Here is a 27342-nt window from a genome sequence, read left to right as displayed (position 1 = left end):
TTTGTTTAATATGATAGAATGTGCCAAAAATCATTTAAAAAGTTAATCAGGTTTAGTCAAAACCTTTCAGATGTGTCATTATTATTTTAAGCATTAAGCAATGTGCAGTTACATATCTCTTGACCACATCCACTATCTGATTACTTTAGGGAAAATTAGCTCTTTCTACCCTATAGCCTTATAACTTTTGGCAACAGAGAAATGTTTTCAAAATAACCTCAAATCAGAAAGATTTTTACCTGACGAAATGTAACATTTCTTGGTCTCAGTCAAGAAGATTCAACTTGAGCTAGAGACATAAGGTCAATCAGAAACACAGCTTATAGTTTTCTTCAGTTGACATACATTTTTAAACTAGGTCATGATCAAGCATCTAAGAATCTCACTAAGGAAGCAGGCTAAAGGAAAAAAAAAAAGGATTAAAATATTCCCACGTCAGACTTGAAAATGACAACCTCAACTTCCAGCAGCACAGTGGGATATGGGACTCATCCATACCCATAAACACACCAAATCTACATCTCCAGTTCAACTTAAACCAGGATGCCCCACAACGTCACAAATCCTGGTTTGCAATACAATCAAGATTTCGTAGGATCTTTCATCAAAGCAACTATTGTTGTAAGGAGAAGCTCAGAATGTCAGCGGCACAATACAGAATCAGTTTCAAGTAGCCAAACAATGCCTGCAATAACTGCACTGTGTTCAATAGGATTGTGGTTCTGTGATTCATAAAACTGCCTCTCTGATCTCCTGCCAGTGATCCATGAAATCTTTTTTGAATCCTCAAACATAAATAGAGCTCGGAGGATAATTCATGGTGCTCTGAGGTGTGAGCACTGAGATGAATGGCTATGCTATTGCTGGAACAAACTGTCTTCTCAGATTGGACACCCAACATAAAGATCAAGCAAATCAAGGTTAGTATACGCAAAGATTTATATAAATATATAACAGTTATTAACAGGTGACTAAAAATGTGACTAATGTAACTTGGGCTACGTTCACACTGCAAGCAAAAGCGCATCAAATCCGATTTTTTGACCCCATGCGACCCATATCCGATCATGCTATGACAGTGTGAACAGCACAAATCCGATATTTTCAAATCCGAGCTGGGTCACTTTCGTATGTGGTACTGAATCCAATACATATCCGATGTTTTAGAAAAATCGACTGCTGTTTGAACGGTCATGTCGCATTAAATCCGTCTTTTACGTCACTGACACAAGACAGATGCCAATTATCGGGGTCGCGAACGCTTCCTTCCAGTGTAGATATCAGTGAAACTGTTGGGAAGACAACGTAAACATTTTATTTGTACTATATAATCTGCAGATTCTGACAGAAATCTGCAGCTATCCTTTGAAGCACCGCTCCTCTAAAACAGCAATAAGGATAATTTTTAGGTTATTTACAAATAACTTAAAGCAAAAATTGGGAAACGTAAAGTCCGAAGTCTTTATATTAAGGGCCATCAGTCAAACAATATTGTTTGCTCTGGGTCTAAACAGAGCGTGTTGTGTGTGTGACGTCTTCTTTTGCGCATGCGGGCCGCTTTGAGCGTTCACACTAGAGTGCGTTTGCTGTCACATTTTATTTGTAGTGTGAACAAGCAGACAAAAAAATCGGACTTGATCAAAAAATCAGGATTGAGCATTAAGACCTGCAGTGTGAACGTATCTTGAGGTAGTATTGTGTTAAAGAGTTCTACACGAACTGCAAGAAAACCAGACTATGAGGAGAGAAAACAAAGAAATGTTAAATTGCAGACCAAATTGTTCCGCAATTAAATCAGATCTGCTTGCTGAACAAAAAGTTATCACAGCAAAAAGAAAATTCTGTCCACTATATTCTTTTCATTGAGTATTATTAAGTTAACATGCTTAAGGTAAACCTGCTTTTGCAAAGAAAAAAAAATGCAATTTTAATATTACTTATGCATCAAGATAACAGTTGACTCACATGTCTGGTTGACGGAGGTGTAACACAGGAGGGGAGTTAAAAAGTTTCTTGGTATACTGTATATATGATCAGACAGGGGCTGTGCATCAGCAGAGCGCTCTGTCTGACCTTCCCTGCTGTTGAGCCCATTACGCTTCAATTAACGACAGCAGCCTGCTGCGACCAGCAGGAACAGCTGCTCAGCCCACATGGCGGTAATTCAATGAGAGTCACAGACAGGGGGACATAAAACTTGATCTACCAATCAGACACGCCAATGCACAAGAGGATACAAATTTACCCTGCTGTATTGGGCCTTGAGACAGGGGGAGTGAGAAGGATGACCTGGACACTATGAGCCTCTCACTCGTCGGAAATAATGCTGATCTTCGGCATATGTGTAATTCAATTTCACACGCATCAGAAATTTGATTAGTGATATGCTTTCGGTTGACCTCAGAGATTCTTTTCAATTATATTTTTCATAATAGTTTTAATGGCCGGTTATGGTTTTGTCTTTTTAATGGGCTGACTGCTCCAGTCTCTACTTTTAGTCACACAAAAAAAGGGTTACCAAAATTCAAAAATGTTCTAATTCAACATCCAGTGGCTCAGACGCACACAATACAACTTAATGGAAATAAAAGGCAGAGACAGCATGTTGATAGAATAATAGGAGGTACCATTCAATAAAACGTGTTTACTTTTTTAAATAATTGATCAAAAACCACTCTTGTTTCATAACGGACCAACAGAAATTATTTTTGTGCAATTACTGTCTTCTTTTTAATGGATGTTTTATTTGCAACGAGACACAGGACAAACAGAAACCTTGCTGTTGTCTTTTCCATACAAGGCTCTAGAACTAGTACAAGACAATGAAGCAATCTGCAGGTGTGCATTGAAAACATACATGGTGGAAAGCGTTCTTGGAAGCATCCCAAGCTATATCATACTTCATATTTCTATCTTGTGTTAAATATATATGCACACTGACACACCGATTTTTCAGAGAGGAACTTTGTTTCGTAACTTCTTTTTGTATAAAACCAAAATCAAAGCGTAAGATGAACACTTAGCAGTGAAAACAAACATAGGACAAAATGGAAAAAAAAGTTTTCCAAAACAATAACAGCTATAAAAACAACTTGACAACCAAAGAAATTGAAAAGAAAAAGAAAAAAAGAAAAAATGTTCCTGTTAAAGATAAATATTGCTTAACTCTAAGTTTATTTTCTTTCTTTGTATCCTGAATGCCAATAGAGAGCATTTACAAAAATTAACTATTTACCCTTTTTCAAACAAAAAAAAGTTTGCTTGCTTTTTTTAAATCAAAATTTCTTTTTGCAGTTATCCAAAATTCAGTGTTAGAGTTCATGGCTTGGGTTGTTGGTCATCAATGGTGATGTCTTAGACCTCAGAAAGTTAAAATACACGTACAAGCGCCTTAACAATGATCACAAGAGGCTTGGATTTATCACCCTAGGCTTTCCACACCACAATCTGAAAGCACAAAAAGTCACCTTGAAACTTTAAGCTTATGATGCAAAGCAACACCAAATCCTGACAATGCAATTAACATGAAAAATGTGAAACAATGTGTTTGTGTAGACAAGGCTTCCCAACGTCCCCTAACAATGCCCACACCTTATCTGTAACTTCACCAGGCGTCTTGGAGAGTGTAATTACACCAGGACCCTCCAGCCTGGGACAGTGCTGTTGGCCTGATTGGATCTCACCTTGGCTTGACCTCTTCATCCCAGGGTGACTGAACCAACTCGCTACATCTTGACGAAGAACAATGCATTAGTTAATCAACTGATAAAAGCTCTAGATAAAAGTGTCTGGATCCCATTAGCTCTGGAAATAACTCTCCACTCTGTGCTGGCAGTTTTACTATTGCTGAGGATGTAGTGTAGCATAGAGCCAGTATCTTTCACGAGGGGTGGGACTCTTAATGAGCAACTTCTTTTGGATGCAGAGTCAGCAGAACTTGTTCAGTGGACAGACAGATGCAGATATCAAACTTTAGGTTTGCAAATCTTGTCTGTGTTGCTCACAGCTGTCTGGTCAACTAAGAAAAACATTTTTGTTTCTGAATATACATTTTAAACACAAAATGGCAACTGCGAAAATCTCTAAATTCCTTTATTAAGTTAAATTCCTTTCATTTTCCTAGACTGACGTCTGCCACGGGATCCAATTTTACCCAACCATATCTAAGTAATCTATTATAGTTTTAATGCATATAAATTAGTCACATACTAGCTGTAACAAAAGAAAAGCAAATAATGAATACATAGAATAGCTCGTAATTTACTAAATTATTTGGATTAATTGCCCAAGTGCATCCTATTAAATATCCAATATATATTTGCAGTTTTCTTCCTATCAAAATATTTAATGTTAATATAGGAGTCTACTCTTAGGAACTCTTGCTAATTTGTAGTGTCATAAAATTAAATATATGCAGTTGGTAACCAACTGGTTACTTATAGCCTAGGCAGAGAGGGTGTATAAATGATTCCAACTCTCTAAGCAGGTGTTATGAAGGCAGATCTAGCCTTGCTGGAATATATTGCAGCCCACGCCTTCAGGAGAGAGGCCATCTTCAGAGGCCAACATAACAAATTTTGAAGTGTAACAAATGGCTTGTCAGAAATCCCTGACTGCCAAGAGAAGTTTTGCAGCAGCTACACAACTCCTTGAAACAACATTCAAGTCTTCAGACAGACCACGCTAACCCAATAGCTTTTTTCCAGAGGGAAAGCACAGATCTTGTAGTATTCCCTGAACTGTTCAATTCCAAAGGTTTTAAAATCATCATCAGGACATTGTCCAAGCATTTTTAATTTCCTTGTGATGAGCAACATTAAGAGGGAATTCCATGACATTGCTTGAGTGCCAGAAATTATTGGAGAAATGTACTGCACCCATGTGTTTGTGCTCCATCTGCCTACTTGATAAAATATATGAATACTTTTTCTAAAGCACTTATTCACCTTAGGTTCATGGGCAATCTGGCCTGGAGCCAAGCTGTCATAAAACAGTGTACAGCCTGCACAGGTCAACCCCGTCTATCACGGGGCTAACACAAACAGACTGACAAGCAAACGCTCACATCTTTACCTACGGCCAATTTAGAATCACAGATGAATCCAACAATCGTGTCTTTGGACTGATGGACAGGCCACAGCACACAGAGAGAACCTACAATGGCTTTGAGAAGGTGGAAACCAAACACAGAAGGCCTTTTGCAGTATGTAATTTACTAATTCTAAACACTGGATTCTCTTTGCCATATTTTTATCTGATAAACCTGGCCTGACCTGATTTGCTAAAACCATAACTACTCAAGAGATTCTGCTACAAACACTTCCTTGCACCATAACGCAGCACACTTTAGGCAGCTCAAGGGTCATTGGAGGTGTTTGGACGCAGCTGGGGTTACTTTACAGCCCTGAAAAGGTGTGCATGATCATTCTGGCATGCTGTGTCCTTCACAACATTGCAATAGCACATGACATTCCTTTACCATCTGGAACAGAGCAGCAACTTGTCTGCCATCTACATCAGCGGTCCCCAACCCCCGGACCTCGGACCGGTACCGGTCCGTGAGTCGTTTGGTACCGGGCCGCGAGTGTAGAGGCTCAGGTGTGAAATGTATGGTTTTCGGGGGTTTTATCGGTTTTCAGCGTTATTTTGTTATCGTTTTTATCTTTAACTCGGTCATCCTGGGTCTTTTCACGTGTGATATGAATAAATCTTCTTTTTTTCGGTACCGGTACTAGTTTTATTTTGTTGTATTTATCCGCAACACCTTAAAGGCCGGTCCGTGAAAATATTGTCGGGCATAAACCGGTCCGTGGCGCAAAAAAGGTTGGGGACCGCTGATCTACATGACACACAACCAATGATGGAACTGGTGGGGCAGCAATTCAGGCTCATCGAGACTTAGTTCAGTGTCTTTGAACTGAACTGATAGTCAGCTGAATGCCTAATGTTAAAATGACATTTTTGATAAAATCCATTATATACAAACATATATATAAATGCTTCACTGCAGCTGGTTGTAGGCAAGTCAATAAGTGGGCATCTCGATCGCATTCTTGCATGTCTTGGACAGTGGAATATATGGCTAGTGGCCACTCCATCCCAGCATCACACTGGCCTACAGTTTAAAATAGCTGGGAAAAAGTTTGTTTGCATCGCCTTTTTTTTTTTTCTTCAACAAAATATAAACGTTACACCGATTGGACTGTGTTTAAGAAATTAGATGTTGTTGAAAGTCCTTGCTGGAACTGATTCCTTTCCACCACATGTCAGGCCACTCTCCTACATATAAATGTAGGAGAGTGGCCTGTTTTATCTTCTGGTCCATTATCCTGTTTCTGTTTTGGTTTTTTGTTGTTGTTTGTTTTATTTCAATTCAAATTCTTTTTTTTACCTAAGCCCCAGTTCAGTCTCAGAAGACAAATAATGATGACTGATGATTTACATTCAGCGCATCAATTATTGCAGCACTTTAGAGAAGTGTGCCTTGCAGCATCCACCTCAGTCATGGTTTTCTCCAACTTTACTGCTTACTCCATACACCTCAAGACAACCATATTTTTCTATTTAGAGAAATGTGCACATAGCCTATTCCTGCTGTCTGCAAACAGCCCGCTGTTTTTTTTTCTTCCAAAGAAGGATTCTGTATTGAATTGTAATTATTATGAATCACTAACATATGCTAAGAACAAAATTAGGCCTTGAACATGTTTTAAAATGTTACATTTTAAAAAACATGTATTTAACACATGCAATATATTCCAGCAAGGCTAGACAAATTGTCTAATTGTAAATTTGAATGTATTCCCATTTTCTGCTCATTTCTTTGGCCTCATTCACTTATATATGTACACATATGGTAATAAAGATCGAGGCCTATATTCATTTAAAATAAAAAGTAGTTATTACATATCTGTGGTTTGTGTAATTGCTAAAGAAATAAGGAAAGGTCACTGTGGTCTATGAAGCTTTCACAACATAACAGTATGTGACTAATCTGTCTTATAGGAGCTGACAGTACAGAGACAGGAACATCTCTATATCGTCTAATCTTGTAATCTACTCAGACCTTCAGATGCAGAGTGTTAAGACAGCTTTTTCACAACTGTCACATTTGAATAAACAAATCTAGAACAGGAAATGGAGTCTTGGATCAACACTCAGTAACCAACTGCTGCACTGAATAATGCATTCCTCATAACAACAATGTGCCATAGAGACATATGAGACAGAGTAGAGGAGGGCAGTGCCTGCTGTGAGTTAGATGGTAATTGAAATTTTGACAAGTAACATTCCTCTCAATATCCCAGGAACATTTCTGAAATACACACACTGTAAATTGTTTACAAACAACAACCATAATTAGTGCCTTGCAATTGTATGCCTCTGACAACCAGTGAAGTTATAGACTGCACGGGCTCTCCAGACTCACAGGATATATAACCATAGTGAAGATTACGATTTAATTGGCGTGCACCACATTTCTTTAGTTGTGTTTTTGCATTTTAATCATCAAAATCATCTAATGAGTTCATCTTGCAGTCTCTCAGGCCCCTCCCACTGTCTCCAAGGAAGTTTTCAATAATTGCCTTACAAGGGAGGGTCAGCTGATGCAGCTCTCCTTGGTCTTCAAGGCTACAAAAACGGACCCAGATGAACTATTTAGGCTCTTTCTTCCATTCTGGCATCGAACCTTTTGATATTAATGTTGCGTTGGGTTTTTTCAATAAATGTTTTATGTAAGGAAACCTGTTGTATGGACTGACAGCCCCAAAACACAAATGTCTCTGGCCACGCCTGTCAGAGGCACAAAGTCATAATGCCATGTACTAGTTTAGAATATTAACTGTTACATCCATGCATTTAAATGCAGCTAATCACTAGACATTAGACTATCAGAGTAGATAAAGATGTATAAAATAGAAGTATAAAATAAAACAAAATGAAAGCAAAATAGCTATTAATTTTATTCACCAAGTCTATGATAAGAACAATACAATTTACAGTTTTCCTTATCTCCAGCAGGATGCTATATAAAAACTTACCTTCTGTCTCCAGCATAGCACAATGACAATACAAGATCAGCAGACCTCATGCTGCAACCAGAAACCAAGACAAAACAATGCATAACCGTGGCTGCATTTAATCTGAAATGGCTACAAACAAGTTTTGTCAAAGTGGCAAACAATAAATTCAGAGGTGCAAAAGTTGAATTTTCCCCCACTGTTCCATCAAAATTAATCGTTTTAGAGCAGACTTTAAAAAAGTGGCCTGTCTGAATTAATATATTGGTTCATTATTGTGGCCCAGATTCCATTGCCTGGTACCATGTAAACACTTTTGTTTTCCTCCATATTTTTTTACAAAACAAATTAGAAGATTTTTCTTGATGCTCTTAGTTAGTTTCATTTCATTAACATTTTATATTCTGCATTGCACGGGAATATAGTACTGACTAAAAAAAGTGTGCAGCTTTTGTGCACCAAGCAAAGCAACAAAAAATAAAAGATTTAAAAAAAATCGGTGCGTGATGTTATGGAAATGACAGTGCTGAATAAACATGCAATTAAACCGAGAGCAGCTGACATTCATTAAGCATGAGCCTCTCTGAGAATAACTCTGTGATATACGCCTGGATTAGCCTGGATTAGTTGTTTACCACTTTGTGAGTGACGTCTTTGAGATGCTTTTTTGGGAAGGAAATACTAAAAGGGAACAAAATTATTTATTTAATAAGGCCTAAACTGTTTGAAGTTTTCCTTGACTGATCTAAGCAGATGCCTGCTGTCCCATTCACTGACCCAATCTAAATAGTAAGTTAACCTTTCAGTTTACATTGAGTTTATTAAATACTACACCTCTTATACATGCATATATAGAATACATTTGCAGCTATGTGCAGTTAATGTTTAGAAAAGTTTATCGATGACATGCTGTGCAAAAAATGGTACCTATAGTTTATAATATTGTAGTTGGGATGAAACAAAGACAATACAGCGACACTGTAATTGCAGCATAATTAAATATGGTACTTTGATAGGAACCCCTCAGGACTATATTACACATTGATAACAATTACAGGAAAATTTAACCCCCCCACACTAGAGGTCTAATTGATGCTCTATCAACTCTGGGGTGGAAGACACAGCATGACATATGGATTCACAGTGTGAGTGCTCTATCGCCTTTGTTGGGTGAGGCACTTATCTGGTTGTGCTTCCCAGATAAGGGAGGAGGGAGCAAGGGAAGGCTGAAAGTAGGACTTTATTGAACATTCTGTCTCTGTGGAAAACCCTGCACAGGTTCACTTTGTGAAAGCAGAGACCTCACAGTGGCCACCAAATCCAATCAAATGTTTCGAGGGCTGACAGGCCCAATCTGTCAGTGGCTGGTTTTTGCCCACCTTCAGTTTTGGAGATAAGCTCCAGGTGGAAGATATTCACAGATGCAGAAGCCAAACAATGCTGGTGAAAAATTACAAGGCAAGGCAGGAGATAAAACTAAATATTTCTCGAACTTTTCCAATATTATTCTCTTTATTAATTAGTTGTAAGAATTTGAACAATTCCATTAGTCCACCAAACGGGAAAAAAAGTTATATTCAGAAGCTGTTTTGCAACCATTATGGTAAGAAGATTATCTTTTTCATATGCTGCATGATTTTTTGCAGTTCATATTTCACGGTATTGTGAAAGGAAATGGACTGAATAAAGTACAGTTGTGCATGTGCATGCATGTGTAACTGCACTCTTTTAAAAACTACAATAAGAGGTCAAGTAATTGACCAAAAGTCTTCATTTGTAAAAAAAAAAAAAAAGAGAAAAAAAATATAACACTGTAGGTGACTTATTTTAATCAGTGTGCAGTGAAGTTAATCTCTTAACAATTAATACCCTAATGATTATTTTTAACAGGGGAGTTAATGCGTAATCATAACAATATAATCTCATTATTTAATCAGTTTATCACACCATGCTTTCTGACTGTCAGTTTGTGGTGAGTGATTGGAATTTAAAGCCAGTAATTATTACAACCTTCTTGCTTTTCTAGTAATTTCTAAGATGTAGCAACGTAGAAGAGCGGATACATTCCGCTTTTATGCCGAGGTTGTAAATGATACAACTAATTACAAGTACTAAATGACCGTGATGGCAGAGTTTATCCGTGAGATTAAATGCTGATGCTCCATCTGCCAGTTAAAGAAAACACAACGTAAAGTCAATGAGAACACTAATATAGATTCACATACCATCTGTGGCTTCAACATGACCACCTGAATTTTCCCCAACATTCCCAGCACAGTGATTAAATCAGCTTATACTCTCAGACAGTGTCACAAAGAACTCTAATGATTTCTTGCTATGCCCCTTCCTTTCTAATGCTGTAATTTCAAAAAGAGGACTTGAAAGAGCTTAAACACAATAATTCTCTCTGTGTAATAAAATGCAAGGAACTGACTTATCTTATGTAACTTGTTTTATCAATGGTGAGGCAAGCTTTCATTTCCACACAGAGTGAAGGTCTTTGAAATACAAACAAATGAAATGAATTCCATGTCAAATAACATGTGATAAGAGGTGTGACACAATCATTAGTACTCTCACTTCACAGCAAGACTGATCCTGATTCAAACCTCATGGGCCTTTCTGTGTTGAGTTTGCAAGTTCTCCCTGTGCCTGCGTAGGTTTCCTCTGAGTACTCCAGCTTCTTACCATAGTTGAAAGAAATGCTTGCTAGGTTACCTGATGATTCTAAATAGACTTTGTGTGATCGTCTCTTTATGTTAACCCTAGGTGCACCCTGTCTCTTGCCTTATGTAGAGCTCCAGGTTCTTGTGAAGTTGGATAAGCTGATAAGATAAGAAAGCTGATGGATTATAAATTCACATTTTAATTTTTTTTATTTTCGACTTAATAATGCACAGTTTTATATGTAAAATGTCAAATAGATGGTAAGTAAAGGCAGACTGTAAGCTGGCTGCAGGGGTTGCTGCATCTTGTTTTTGGAGTTGACAACTTGGAACTGGCACTGTGGATTAAGCCGTGACTCTGTCAAGTAGTATGCTAATGTGAACATATCTTATTTTTATAGAATCATGAATAAATCAACTAGAACTGCCATGTGGCACTTGTATGCCAATCAGTGCACCTTTGGTTTTCCATCAGCATCATTTGGCACTTTGGACAGTCTCCAAAGGGACTGTTACGGGTTTTTTAGATTTTACTTTTTTTTTTTTAGATTTCCCAATAGGCCATGACTGTGATGACATCATCTGCCAATATATGGTTTGCTTTAGAAACAACACCTTGAAGTCCAGTGTGAGCCATTGACCAAAAAGCTGCAAGTGTTGTCAACAGCAGCAATAAAGCATTTTTCCTTCTATTTAGGTTGTGCCCACTGGAATCTTATTCAGCTGTTATTATTTACTCTAAATAATTATTCAACTGTAGCACCAGCAATGTGCTGATAACCCTTTACATATTTTTCTTGACACGACAGAATAGACAAACTTGTATTATATTTTACATAATGTTAGTAAACTATGTATATCTTTGTGAGAGCTATTACAATGACACGTTTTAATTGCCATGACTAAAGTTGATGCACATGATGTTACCAAGAAAGAACAAACATGTGGTTTCTTAATAAGTTCACGCTCAGTGTTTGTATCCAAGAAACCAGAATTTTCATGCATATGTACCTACAAGGATATCTACTTCATATTTGATTGTGAATTACTGGGTTTGTTAACACACACAACATATATCACGTATATATTTTTGATCTTTTCCAGTGTCATTGCTAAAAATGGTAGATGTGGTTATTGTTAACGAGAGCAAAGAGCAGTTATATCTTATAGAACATGCAGTGTGACCATGACTTGGAGGAGGCATTACTCATCAAGGTTACCAGCCTTATGTTGAAGAGCCCTCCTGGGTTTGATAAGAATACAGAGTGCATGTTCTTAGCATTTGTAAAACTAATTTTGCTGTTGCAAAATACATTCCAATGTGTTCAGCAGTGTACGCTTTCATCTATAGCTCTTTCTGTATCTGTCCATTAAGCTAGGATTTGCAAACCTAATTGCAGCTTTTCTCTGCGAAGTATAAAGTTAATGTACAGCCTCCCTTTAAAAACAAGCAATTTAACATTGTAACCTTTATATGCATAAATTAGATCGTTAAAAGCCCAATTGATTAATTAATTCAACAATGACAAAAAAAAACAAACAGTTTTTAGTAATATTTCTATCTAAATAATGCAGAGAAATGTAATAATTGAAAGATTAAAATTAGGTTTTGCTTTCCAGATTGACCTCATGATGCGAGTGGTGCCTTATGGGTAGACAGTCCTACAGCTGAGTCACAAGTTTTGCTCGAAGCAGGATTTTACTTGGCATTAAAGCATTTTAAGAAAAACAGATTCGAGATTAAGTTATAATACAGGAGAAGTTAGTTGTTTAGCCATTCATGGATCAGAGCATTTATGAGAGTATTAACATTAGAATACCAATGCTCAGGGGTCAAAATGCCTCCAATTATCTCTCCAAATGCAGGTAAAGACTAGGATGAGTTGTCAGCAACTGGCCAAGTGCATCACTACTGATTTCTTTTTCGCTCTGACTCTTTACATGGTTGTTACTACGTTATGTTGCTAAACTAATGGTCTTCTTCCCTGAGAATTTAAGCCTATAATGCCCTTGATAGATGATACATGAGTTTACATGAGTTGATATTTGAAACATGAGTTTCTGAGACCTCTATCTCATCGGCATGATCAATACTTGCTATAATTTCAAAATGTTATGGAAAAAACTCTTTTTTTGTCTGAAATTAACACTGTTGTTAACAAAAAAGTTGCCAAAAACATGTATCAAATGCGTTACAAAAAATATAATAAATGTATAATAAAAATATATCGTACACAACAAGATATAGCAAAAAAAAAATGTTATAAAGGTTAAAAAACATCTCAGTTCCAAATAAATCAGAATTTTTTGATGGGTTGGGTCTTACAGGGTTAAGAGTCCAAGACAGTATTTTCTTCAGTTTGTTGTGATACTAGAGCTGTCACAACAGAGACAACTGCACTGACGCTGCTCTAATGAAGACACTTGTGCATGACAAGGCAATGTATGGAGACCTGCCATTGGGAAAACAATGTTAAGCAGGGGAGAACAAAAGACCAGTGTAGAAGCCTCCAGTCCTCTGTAGAACACCTTTCTCAGCTAAAACTCTTTTCAGTGGCACTAAGCAATTCACATGTTGCCACACCATCAAACATTACAGCTTCTGCACCCTAACATGCTATTACAACCTGCTTTTTCATTTAAGGGGTGCGAGGCGTATAGCTTGTTTATAAATAACAAAAGATATAATTTATGAACAAGAAAAGAATGCACTCGAAAACGCTGGGTTGCAAATTATACAATTTATAATATATGGCCTCATATACCTTATTTAAGATAATAAATAAGAATGATCCAGACATATTATCCAGACATATTTAATCTCTCATTTTTAAATGTCTTTTTCAATCCATTTCAGAATAACATCAATAGGAAAATGAAAAACTATAAAAAAATAACAATGTATGAGCACGAGAAAGGGTTTGCTCCAGGAAAGTAAAAGCTATTTGAGAAGAAAATCCACAGGGTGGCAAATTTGAAACTTTAAGTGGTCTAATCCTTGCGCCGTTGTATTATTTACTGAGGCTGACATATTGTAGATAGATGACAGAATGGCATAGCTCTTTTTTTTTAATTTAAAATCTCTTTCATGAAGGCAATTCATTGCTAAACATTCATCAACACAACAAAGGGTCCCATTGATGAATAGTCTAGCTCTTAAAAATCTAAATTGCCTTTGATTAACCAAAATTACTGTAGGCAATTATACAGCAGCATGATATGAATTGACGACATTTTTTATTATTTTGTGATACTAAAAGGCAAATGTCAATCAGGCTTTTAGAAACAACAAGATTTTTAAAAAAATCGGTTTCATATGAAAATATATATCAACAAACTAATCATGTTTTGATTTTCTTTACTTTCTTTCTTTAGTTCAGGGTCAAGGAGGGGGTGGAGGGGGGTCACCTGTTGTTGACCCTTAGGTGAAAGGCGGGGTACACCCTGGAGAGGAAGTAAGGTCATCACAGGGTGAACTCAGGCAGATAGGGATACATTCTCAGATCTATACCTACAGCCAATTTAGAATCACCAATTAGCCTAACAAGCTATGTTTGGACTGTGGAAGGAATCTGAAAACAACTCATCCAGGTACAGGGAAAACGTGCTAAGTGCACACAAAAAGGTTGCAGCCAACCAAAAGCTGCAAACCAGGACCCAGGACCTTGTTTCTGTGAGACAAATGTGCCACAACAAATATTTTTCTTCTCAAATCTTCATGAGCTATAAACTGAGTAAAATATTTAACAATTAAAACACCAGGCAGTCTAAAGCCCCTCCAGAGTCCATGACGTGGATGTGATGTGGATACCAATAAGCACCAGCATACCCTGGCACTCGTAACTGTGCCACATTTGTGTAAGGAGAGATTTCCACTCCAAGGTTCTGGTGCTTGGCCAGAAGGCACTCAGCACCAGCACAGCCAGTGAGTGCCAGCCATTATCCCATTGTTTGGAGGCACACAGCTTGTCCTAATTAGATGCAAAAGAGCAGAGAAACTGTATCTAGCACTACAAATGAGGAGAGAGAAACATGTCTCACAGCCTGTTGCTGCAGGTTGAAGTGTAATAAAATAATGAACTATCACAGGAGCTTCTCCTGTAGAGAGCAGAGCACATCAACAGGCGGCCTTTTGAAGCAGGCAGCTGCCGTGGAGAGCAAAGGGCCAATGCAGCATCGTGACAATGCAACACTGATTCTTGCACCTCAGGTGTCAGGGCAAAAGGGTGAAATACGATCGCTAAAAACGCATCCTCGCAGCATCTCGTCCACATGTCAACACAAGACCCAAACAGCAATAAGTGAATCAGTAGATGTTTTAAAAATGTTAGCTTATCTACCGTTAATTACATGTAGTATGAATGAAGACAGAGTGTATCTACACAGAGAAGGAGTCCAGGAAGATAAGGACAACACTACATCAGAAGACAACCAGATGGAAAGACCAGAAACTCAAGCGACCAAGAAAAATGCACAAATCTTTTAATATCACCGATGGATTTTTCAAAACTTTTTAAAAAGTTGAGTTCTCATTGTCATTATACTCAAGTTATATAAAATGCAATATTCAAAGACAGACAAAAATGAGGGTTGTTTAATGGAATGTACATCTGTGTGTGGGTGTTTTTGTCTGTTTATGCATAATGACACCGTGCTAGCAATGTGGATGGCAATTAAGTAAATGAAGAAATAGGATTATATGGACTATGTGGATTTGACCAATATAACCATATACATCTGTGCTTGCATAAAGCACTAACGTACAGCTATACATTAAGCAAAATATATTTTTTTGGAATGGCAATTTGCAGCTCCAGTACTAAATAAATACTACCTGTGTAGCCAAAGCTACAATGATAGTGTTAAGAAAAAGCACGCACATCCATGAGCCACTCTATTGTATGCTGAGGAAACGCTCCCTTTCTACTGTTAATTTAGAGCTTGTCCTACTTTATTTATCAATAATGACAAATACATAGATGCACAGTTTGCCTCTAAACTACAGCAAATGAACTACTTCCTCTTGCTCATGTAAATACACATATTGAGGACCTTATACATAGTTTAGAATAAGAACTGGGAAAAAGTGATAAAAAAAAACGAATTCAAAACACAAGCCAGTAACACACAAGGAGGATTAACAGACTCTCTGAAACAAGGAAAGGGAAAGGTTTGCCTTAAATACTCCCACATGAGGTTGTCAAGGAAAGTGGACACGGGAGGATGACGAGACACAGCTGAAACTAATTAGAACAAGGCAGGAAAGCAAAACTAAATACAACGCACACTAGACAAACTACTATCAAAATAAAACAGGAAGCAGTAACACAAAATAACTCCCCACTAAAAAAAAACAAAAAAACAATCAAAAACAGACCATACTAATGGATGGCTGTAGATAATAACTGTTGTACCTCTTTTATAACCTCTTCCATACATACTGACAGTGATTTGAACTAAAAATTCATTTGAACAAATATTTTCACATTTGGATTCATCACTCCATGAGACCTGTTGCTGCTTATTTTCTTTTCTTCTATTTATGATTTGGCATATCTTGGCCTCACTGTTACCCTTCAGCATGACTTCTTGACAATTTAATGAAGTGGATGGATTGACTGAAAGGCCAGATGTTTCTGTGTCAGGTCTTTGATAGATTTTTTTCTCCTCCTCTCCTCTAGTTTCCTCATTTTTTTTAAAGACACACTGCACACCAAGCTGAGCTCCTAAATCTAAATCTAAAATTGGTTGTTTGCTAGATTGTCTATTATGTGTAGGCTTAACAAAGTAGAAAAACATTTCTGTGAAAATTATCAGGTACAAACACTCGACTGAATGTGAGTGAAAAAGTAGCCAGTGTCCAAAGAAAAACTGAAAACTTTTCAAAAAGTCCAAAGAAATATTGCTCAAGACCACTTTAAAAATTACAAGAAATTCTGACTTTTTTTCGAGTGAAACATAAAGTACACAGTAGTCAATGTAACATCAGTATAATTAGCATTTATAATAAGCATTAAATAATTAAAATGTAAAAACTCAGAAATATGATGACTTCTTTATCTTTCAGTTTCACGTCAGATGATGTTTCCACTCACACCACAGATCACTGCAAATACTAAGTCACTGGATGAGATAGAGAGTAAATGCATTGCAAGGGAAATCATATTTGGCTGTGGTAACACCAAGTGAGCAACACCGGATTTTTCTTAATACACTTTTTAAAAAATATTCCCATCTCATTAGTAATTTCAGCTTGAAGACAGCTTCTTATCATGGTAAATTAGACAAGATGCAACAGCAGCATTTAAAAGAGCCTCAGCAAATCAAAAGAACGTTGATCTTAAGCAGCTCACTCTCACCTCTTCAGTCTACATTACTAAGTCTTAAAGTACACGCTCCCTTTAGTTGCCAGTCATTAGTTGTGCCATCGCCTCTTTCTGAATCCATATCGCACAAAAGACTGTTCAAAACCGATTCGAACCCCGAATATCAGAGTAGCATCGCAACTGACTGACTGCACATTTTCATAAGCAGAAACGGCATTCTTTCATCAGAGGTCGTGCGTTCTGTTCAGGTGAACAACTCCATTCCTTTCTCATTAAATGTAATTACCGCTGACACCTCAAAGACAGCAGCAGAATAACCAAGAAAAAAAACGCCAATTGAGACAGAATGTCTGTACAGAAGGCCAAGAAAAAGACACATTTGACCATTAAGAACGAATTGTATTGCTGCACTAATTCTATTACGCGCTAGGAAGATTTAGTGAATATAGCAAGTGATCCAAAGTTAATTGGGGTGACAAAAGCAGGAGATCTAAGCTAAAGGCCAGTGAGCTGACTGGGTTTTGTGACAGACTCCTTCAGCTGCCTGACAACTACAAAACAGCCAACGAATAACCTGTGTGGCCAGATGGAAAGAACTATAGACAAATAAGCCGGCTACTTGACAAAGACTCTTAAGAGAAGGCTTGTTCAAGCTTCTGCATTTGTATTCCAAGTGGATTGCAGTGTGGGGGCTAATGTAATTGAAAACTGTTGGGGTGTTGGGGGTCAGCAAATTCAATAGACTCTGGGAAAAAAAAAAAGTGTTTGTGTTTTGGGTAGCAATGTGAACTAACAACAGCCCTGCAGAGAATTATGATTCTTCTGTCCAAATAATAGCTTCCATCCTACCCTCTATCAGTTTGATGTGAAGAGGAATAGGAGCATGAAATCATCACCACTAACCATGTCAAGGGTAGCATTTTCTAAATGGTTTCCTCTAAGAAGGATTTCTTTATTTTAATGGAGTCAGGTGTTTTTAAGCTTAGGTGAAAAAGGGTACATTTTTTAAGTTGAGGTCAAAAGAGGTAACAATTGTTTCCAAGAGCCACACTTTGGTAGTTTATTTGTGAATGGGATCCTAATTCAACCACATAATTTTTATAGAAAATTAAAGGAGCAACAACAAAATAAACCATTTGGGGGAAAAATAAAATTTTTAAAGTCACCTTTTATAGTATTGTACCTCATAAAAGTTACACCATGATGCAAGTCTATATACATATCTACAGTATGTCAGCTAATGTAGCAAGATAAATGACTCACTGGAAGCTCCAGTTACTCAACAAGCAAACACAGCAGCAACCTCTCAGGGGTTAGAAATGAAGACAATGTGGAAGTGCCAAAAACTTTAGTTGTCACGAGTGGCCATCTCACGCTGGCTCTAAAAGCAGGTCTGTCCCCACAGAATTCCATGTAAAAATGGCTAACTTTGCAGCAGGAATAAGCATATTTACAACCTGGTTCAATTTGGTTTTCTGTCTAATATACAGACTATAGATGTACCTTTTAGGCTCTCTAGCATTAGTTGTAACTTAGCATTCTGCCTTCGCTAGAATGTGCTCACGTCTGGCTCTAGAAAAACCATGTTTCTGGCAGCCACAGTTTTGAAACTGAGGTATCTGAGTGCATATTTTAAAAGTAATCTTTGAGGATAACCTGCATATACATAGCCAAATGCTTGCAAGGTTTTTAAGTAATCTAGAATTCACCCTAAAATGAAACCAAACTCATATCTCCATTTTCCAGGGATAACTATCAAAGCAGTTTGTTAAGCTCCTTATTTATGAAAATCCATCTGTGGATTTTCTTAGGAGTTTATCTAACTAAGGTCGCAGGGTTGTGAAGCCTATGCCGATGCCCCATCTAAACTGACATTTCCCAAAAGGCGTCACTAGTTCATCACACAGAGAAGCAGGCAATCACTCACACTCACTGCCAATTGATCCATCATAAATGTCTTTGGTGGCACAGGAAGAACACACAAACTCCACACAGAAAGTCCTCGGCAGCAAATTCAAATCGTCTTCCTCTGAGGAGACAGTACTAACCACTGTGCCAGAAGTGTAAAAAAACTACATTTTAATATCACAAGAGCTCATGAATATAGCAATCAGACAAATAGTTGCTTATATAAACTGCAGTAAATGAACACATTTCTTTCTCTATTACTCTTCCCGAACAGTTTATGCCGTAATGCAGGTTACCCCAGATGAATGTAGTAGCTGTAACTGTAATTTATACTCTGTGCATACAGCATGTTTTCACTAGATGTGAGAATATTCTTTTTGTGGAGCTGAAATATGGAACCACCACTTGGTTCAGTTGTTAAGTATAGGTTTCCATTCTCTCCATAGACATTTAAAAAAAATGCTAAAATAGCAATTGCTTTGAAAAAGCTGAAAATTGCAGCTCTCTAACATAAAGGAGAGACATGCAATATTTTTCCCCCAAACTTGTACCTTAAAATGGTACATAACTGTAACAGCAAGACATTTCTTGTGTTATCACAATGTTTTTGCTTTTAATGTGCCATGTTATGGCATTAAATTCTCGACCCCAACCTGACCTAACCCAAAATATTTCGAATGCCAAGTAAAATGGCAGGAAAAGGTTTAAAGAAGCACCAGATGCGCCTAAAATAGCATGATATTTATATACAATCCCATGTGATAATGTAGAAAAAGAAGAATTTAAACTCACACAGCAAACAAGCATTCCTTTAAAACCACCTGAAGACAGCAGGGTGTAAGTACATACCTAGGAGGAAAGAGTTTTTTAAAGTTATGTAACTCTTTAAAAGCCATACTCAGAATTGGAATTGAAAACATATCCTGGAAACATCACAGGGAAGCTGCAAAGCAGGGTGGAATATGAATTACTTTTCCATGAATGGCCCACACATGCTCAAATTAAAATAAATGGCAGCTAGCTTAATGATATAACTGCATGTGTCATGAGAAAGGTGCTTTCAGATGGAAGCAGTCTCCAATCTGAGGTCCACACCCTGCCGCATGTGAGAAACAAACACACCATCTGGGGTATCGATACAGTACATGTGCGCAATGAAGTAACCATGGGAACAGCAGAGTAATCAAACCATCATGAAGGGATGTTTTCAATCAACAACAATGTATTCCCCACTCACTTTACTAGAGCAGTCCATAACAATATATAAAAGACATCATGCTCAATTCTGCCACCAGCTAATTTGATAAAGATAGCTAACTTTGGCTAGCATCAACACTCAAGCTAACCGTTCGCAATATTTAGTTTGTACAATCAGGATATCACAGTTCTACTTTATTGCTGCACCATTTTTCACTGACACACACATTTACAATATTGCTAGCTGTTGACACAATAAGAGCTGCTTTGATAGTACTCTGCCTTTACACAAAACATTACCAGAGGACACGGTCACAAGAGTACATTCTTCTCGTCTCAGAACAGACAGCTCGCTGAGCCTCCCTTTACTGACATGTGCCTTTTAGTTTATATCCCTGTAAATTTAAATATGTACATTACAGCTCCGGGGCAGTCCAACCCGGCCAAAATTAAATTCTCCTCCTTCTCGTGACCTCAACATAAAATGTGATCTCTGACAATTGTGATAAATCCCATGCTTCCACGGTGCGTGCACACAAGTCCCTCACTGCCCGCATGCTTCTCATTAAAAATGAATTGAATAGTAGCAGGTGTCGCTTTTCATGTGAAAAGGGTGTAAAGCAGTAAAGTGAGTGAAGGGGGAAATATATTACAGCCCAGAAACATTTTGCAGGCATACCAAACCCCTGAAGTGTTCCTGTTGGTTACAAACTGCTTTTGAACTTCCGTGATTTGATATTTCTCGAGATGAAGACATTGTCAAAACACATCCTGGCAGTCCTCTCCACAAAGTATTCAAATTAAACCATCAAAGGAGATACGTTATATTTTCTTAATGCAAATCTGTCATATATAGTAAATAGCTTTTAAAAAATTCAAGGGGATGCCTTTTTTGCTTTGGTTTGTGAATGCATTAAGAGGGGAAAATAAAATCAAAAACATGTCTGCTATTTTTTTTTTAAATATTTATCACAGTTGCATTTCAATCAGGAAAAAAACAGGACTTTCTTCACTTCAAACAAACAAACTGATGGACATACTTTCAAAAGGCCAATTTGGTTTCACCGATGACAGCCTTCTCTAAGAAAAAGATTTCTTTGAGGGAATTTCTACTATTTTATAGAATCTCTAACAATCTGTTGAGATGGTTGATAGGTTTGTAGCTTGAACCTATTCGCTGGAACGTTGAAGACAATATAATTACACAGCAAAGTAAGACACGAAGTAGGCAAAGTTCTTCATGTTTCTCGTGCACGGGAGAGAACCGGACAAATGCTGTTCCTTCGCTTGACCCCAGTTGCTCTCGTCCGCTCCCCCGTAACACTGCTCTTTTATTGAGGTTACATGAATATGCATAGGTTCATTAACATACGACGTCTACATACAAAGAGTACCTTGCCTGTGTGTGTGTGTGTGTGTGTGTGTGTGTGTGTGTGTGTGTGTGTGTGTGTGTGTGTGTGTGTGTGTAGATATAGATATAGATACGTTTATCCTACCATAAAACAATAAGACAAGGTACGACCTCTTCCCATTTATAAAACTCTAAGCATATATAAGTAGATATTTCTAAGCATAAATGACAATCAACAATACAAAACCTAACAATGGTCAATACAACCATCCAGTATTATGTTGGGAACATATGTGCACATGTTTGTCTTGTTGTTCACAAATTTTAATAAACCAAAATGAAAAATAACGGAGAGGTTATCCAGTTAAATGCATGCCTTGACTATCAACTGACTGATTAAAGTGATTATGCATATATATCATTTGAGCACACAACAGTGTATCCATCCTGGGAAAGTATTCCTAATTTACCAACCGTGAAATTACGTCATCATTTTTGTCTGAGTATTTAAATTAAAATAGTACAAAAAAACCCACATATACAGACTGATGTACTCTTTACAACCAATAATCAACTTTCCTCCAAAACATTGTCACAATTTATTGCTCATAGCCTCAGCATGAGCCGTGCCTCTCTGTCACAGTTGTGAACACCATATTCACTGCAAACAACCCTTTTGAGAGCTTTTCAGATGCATCTAATCCTATTAACAGGGAGGTGTAATTGACAAATAACTTTGTACTTGCTCAGCACTCTCATTGCATCATATTACGGCAGAATAAACTGTAATATGAAGAGCCCTTAGCGATAAAGAAGTATGCACTAAGCCATCTGTCCTTTATCATTTTATAATGCCAATGCTTTCACATAAAGAAAACAGTTGTGTAACATTTTACTTGCAGCCCAGAACACTTGCTCACAGTTCATGACTTCAAAAGAGAACTTATGTTTATTATTTAATACAAATGGAAGTGGCCACATGTGCTTGCTATACAGACGGAGAAACTGTGATCACTGTGATTTAGTCAAAAGAAATATTTTAATGCAAATTTGTTCATAAATATCACTTTGATTAGCTATATTATTTGAAACACCATAGGCATTTTCAAATACAGCATACACCTACACAGTGGAGAAGTTGTACTCAGTTAAGTTGCAATCACTGACTGCTGTTTTTCTCTATACAGTTACTTAACAACAGCCTGTCAGATCAGAATGTGGGGCTGAGACACAAAAACTTTGGAGAACGTTTCTTAAATTATATTTTTAGCTGTATTTTATTACACGTGATCTTTCTAGTTTGTGTGTAATCGTCAATCATCGACCACGGTAAAACCACCTGCTATCTTTTTCACATCTTTCTTATGCCAGCTCTGACCCATCAGAGCATGGACACAGTGGGTCTGCAATATCCTGTGGTGTGTGTGGCACCAGGCTTTTGGCTGTATATCCTTTGGTTCCTGGTTGCAGTATGGGGCCTCTGTGGATCTGGCTTACATCTTGCAGATAATTGATCAGATTGGGATCGAGGGAGTTTGAAGGCTGGGTCAATGTCAATTCTGTGGGAGTGTGATTGATCTGGAACAATCCTTAAGTGGGTGGTCAGCCACATGAATACCAGCACACATGGAGAACATTGCATTATAATGAGATCATTTGTTTCACTGGTCAGTAGTTATAATGTTGTGGCTGGTCTGTGCATGATTTTGTAGGTCAACTCCCAAGACTGAAAAAGGAAGCCAATGTAAAATACCAATAAGTGCAGTATCCATCGAAATCTAGTTCAGTCTGACTCCTAAATACAGTCCATTGCCATAGACTCCTTTGTTAAAATGACATCTTTACAAGGTTAAGAAACTTTACATGCTTCATATATGACTTACATGGTCCACAAAACTGGGCATCTCTCTGGATAGCTTCCTTCATAATAACTGTAATATAACTGCACTGTACTTTTGTGGGCTATGGGCATGGCCACTTTGTTTTGGGAAACCTGCCAATCAGTTTGCTGTAGCTACAGGTATCTGATGCACTCAACGTCCACTAATGGGAGACACTGGTAGACCTTTCCACCACGTTTTCCGCTTTGGTGGCCTTTGGAGCTTTTTAATGGACCTATCTGACAAAATCACTGCCTGCTGTGGTACAGACCATCCACAAAGTTTTGCTAAGTGAAGTTCTACTATTTTAACCTCTTACGTTGTGCTTATTAGATGTCTGTACCTTCATGTCCACCCATGCAGCTTCAAAATCAAGCTGATAGCTTATCACTACATCTTATCCCAATATAGCAATATCTGTCTTTGAAAACTTAACAAGGTGCTGAGTGGTGAAAATGTGCAGTCTAAAACCAATGGGTGACTTTATGTTGGGTGCATCTATCTTCTAGACCCACGCATGTGTGGAAATGTACCTTCAGCTCATCTCAATCTGGTGATCAGTCAGACAGCAACTATTGTATGGATTGCCATGTACAGACATTCAGAATAGTAATAAGAAGAAGGTTTATTGTGCTTGAGTTGCACAAACGCTAGTATGCTATAATGTTAAACCCAGATGGTGAACATGGCAAACATGACATCTACTTTAATAGCCAAACATGTCAGTATCCCTGTGAGCATATTAGCTCAAAGCACCTAACATGTGTTCTTTAACAAGTAAAAATGGGCCAATCTGTAAATTTAAATTATACAGGGACTTTAAATGACATAGGGGCACACTGGAGACAAATATACCTTAAATTGGAGAATTCATTGCTCAGTTAGCGTTTCCCTGGGCTGACTGACTGCCAGATGAAGTCTGATTGCCAAGAAACGCTTCCATCTACTTTACAAACTGTAATCTAATCCTCCTACCTTGACTCCTAGTTATGTGCCCTTATAGCCTTGTAAAAGATTAATTATTGCATAAAGCCACCATTATTAGTAGCATCCCGCGATGCTGCAAAAATGGATCCAGCACACAAGTGATACCTCAACCCCATGCACATGTGCATGCAGACACATGCGCACTCAACCTACACAGAAGTCACACTTTTCATTCCAAATATTTCTTTTTTGAAATCAAACCAGTGAAATCTGTGGGGTCCCTCTGTCTGTAATCCAGCCACCTCCACCAGTATAAGTGGGCACAACACGCTGCCTGCCTCCTTGAGTCCAATATACCACCCTCATATTTCAATCAATAATCAGGTGGGGATACAATTAGTAACTTGGAAGGCTTGTGAGAGTCACGTGACGGATCAATCGAGCAGAGAGGCGGCGCACTCATTGAGGTGATTCACAGCCCAACAGTTTGTCCCACGCTCAGCCTGAATCCATGCCGTCTATCTTCTTTATATGAAGCTTTCAAGGCTGGAAATATGCATCTGTCAAATGTCCCCCATTACTCCGGCTGCCTGTCACACCTGGGGCAGCTCACAACCAACCAGAAAAAAAGACGGAGTGTTCTGTCAGCACAGAACCCTCAGCGGACTGAAAAGGCACCAGCTTCCCCATTTCTCTGTCTCTCATTTCCTCAAAACGTGGATATTTTTCTGGGTCTCCAGCTGAATGCTGGGTTAATGAAAGAGGCTGTGTCAGGCAAGCTGAGGCAGCTTCTTTTTGCTCTAGAAAACATTAACACATTTGGTAACCTATATGGCCAACATACAGCACATACTGCACAAAAGACGTTTACATCTCTTGGTTTGTAGTTCTGTCACTGATTTTGTATCATTAACAGATGTCAAAAAAGCCTATACCATGCCTTTCCTCGTTGCTGTGTGCAGTGTGGGTTGCATTGCCAAGCAAACAGCATAAATGCCTCAGAACTGTTGTGGAATATGGCAAGTCTGGTGAAAATGAGCAAGTTTTCTGTGTGTGTGTCCATAAATTAAAATGCAGTTTCAGCTCCAGCTGTTAGTGTTTCCACTGCAGTGTATCTGGTTGTTCTCTCACCTCAACAACCAGTGTCTTTTCACATCACAAAGCTATTTCTCTCATTTCTCTCCACAGTCCAAGAGAGCGCTGCAAACTATGTCATGAATGAAATATAAGCACACCGCTGTATTACTTATGAGACCCGACGCAACTTTGCTCAGAGCTATTTTCAGATTTCATTTAAATTCATCAGTATGATGAATATTCTTACGCCACAGAAACGACCAACAGGGCATCGGTCCTCGAGAAAATATTAGCTAAAGATGAACTTGAAAGATTACTTATCAGCAAAGACCACCTTTCAACATTCATCATTACAGCAAAGGCTCTCTTGCAAAGGTGCTCCAAAGCAGACAAACCCACCATGAGACATGATTTAAGTGACACTAATGTGCTTCACTGTTGCATTGCACAAGTACAATTGCATGGTCCTATTGTTTATTTAAACTTCAAAGGCTAAGCGTTGCTCATGGGGCAGTCTTAAACTCATTTTAACATCTCCGAAATGAGGGAGGCAAAAAGCACGGTCTGCTTCTGTAATTTATGCAAATTTATATAGTCATTTGCATTTATAAAGATTACACTTTGAAAGGGAACTGTTTTCACAAATGCTATATCCATGACCAGCAATTACTATATAGTTAACACTATGACCTAACCTTCTCTTATAACACGCAGTTGTAGAAAAACCTACTGATTCTCTCACTTGCTCATTTCAGTAGACATAGATTTTCAATGTAACCATCTTAAGCCAAGATTAAAAGAATACATAAAAAAAAAATCTAGTCAGTCATACTGTATAGCCTCAGATGTTCTGACACACTCTGAAGAAGAGAAAAACTGTTCTTGCATAGAACACTAATAGCTTTACTATCGTGTTTTTCTTTGCTGTACACAAAGTCACATGTGATCACTCTATAAATATACCAAAGAGAAAAATATCTTTGTTCAGGAAGGATGACAGGTCCTGATAAACTGTGTCCGCTGGGCACCTGCCGATCTGTGAACACTTGAGCTTCCCTAACTCTTAACTCACTTTGTGCCACCAGCTTCGACCAGCGAAAGCCCTTTTGCTTCTCTGTTTTGTCCCATGCTGCAGGCTTTATTTCTCATTCTTTCAGCCTCATTGCACATCTTTGTTTAATACATAATATCCGTGTTTTCCTTTCTATCTAAGGGTATATTCAGTCCTACCTATCAGGTACACTCCTCTGCCTGAAGTAAAATTCCTGAAGTTGTTATTGTCACAACTTATTTGCAATAAAAGCGCTTACAAAATGACATTTGAGTTCCTCAACTTTGCTCAGACTGTCTCTCTTAAAATAATCAGACCTCCACTTCAAATTCATCACGGCAAACAGAGCAAGGAGAAACTAGAAATGTGGAGAAATCAATTTGTCCACTACGGGAAGCAAGCAACCAGGCTTTATGCTTTAAATTTTATGAACCCTCATTGCAAAGCGAAGAAAAAACAAACCAAAAAGAAAAAAGGGTCTTACCTGAGCTCTTGCTGATGCTGATGCTGTAACAGATCCTATCTGTGTCTATGGTTCAGAATCACAGAGAAAGAAGGAGAAGAGAGAAGGGGGGAAAGGCAAGGAGAGAGGAGGGGCAAGCAGAGCGCAGAGAAAGAGAGGGAGCAGGAGGAATCAGGGAGAAGGCGAGAAAGTGTCTGTGGACCAAACGGGAGAAATAGCCAGAGAGGAGACAGCAGGGATAGTGGTGCTCTCACACAGCGCGGCGTTACACTGAAGGGGATGTGCTGGCTCTCGGAGGTGGTACTTCTCAGCCAAATGACATCTGCCTCCCTCTTAAAAACCATTGGCTAAAAGGAATGATTTCCTAATAAGCCATCCCTGCTGTCTCCAAGTGAACACACCCCCTCCTTCTTTCCCACTGCATATGCATACGCAGATGTATGCACACCCACCCACTCCAACACACACATAGACA

General features: G+C 38.1%; 1 protein-coding gene across 1 annotated transcript in view; it reads right to left on the bottom strand.

Annotated features, from left to right (window-relative positions):
* The window catches only part of thsd7ba (thrombospondin, type I, domain containing 7Ba), a 201625-nt gene extending 174518 nt beyond the window's left edge, over positions 1 to 27107 (bottom strand). The window contains exon 1 of the mRNA XM_076875192.1: positions 26889 to 27107. The gene's annotated coding sequence lies outside the window, so the exon portion shown is untranslated. The remainder of the gene's footprint in view (positions 1 to 26888) is intronic.
* Positions 27108 to 27342: the final 235 nt, after the last annotated feature.

This window comes from Maylandia zebra, linkage group LG16, assembly GCF_041146795.1.
Source record: "Maylandia zebra isolate NMK-2024a linkage group LG16, Mzebra_GT3a, whole genome shotgun sequence".
NCBI lineage: Eukaryota > Metazoa > Chordata > Actinopteri > Cichliformes > Cichlidae > Maylandia > Maylandia zebra.
The sequence above is the reverse complement of the archived record's forward strand: the minus strand, read 5'-3'. Positions and strand labels throughout refer to the sequence as shown.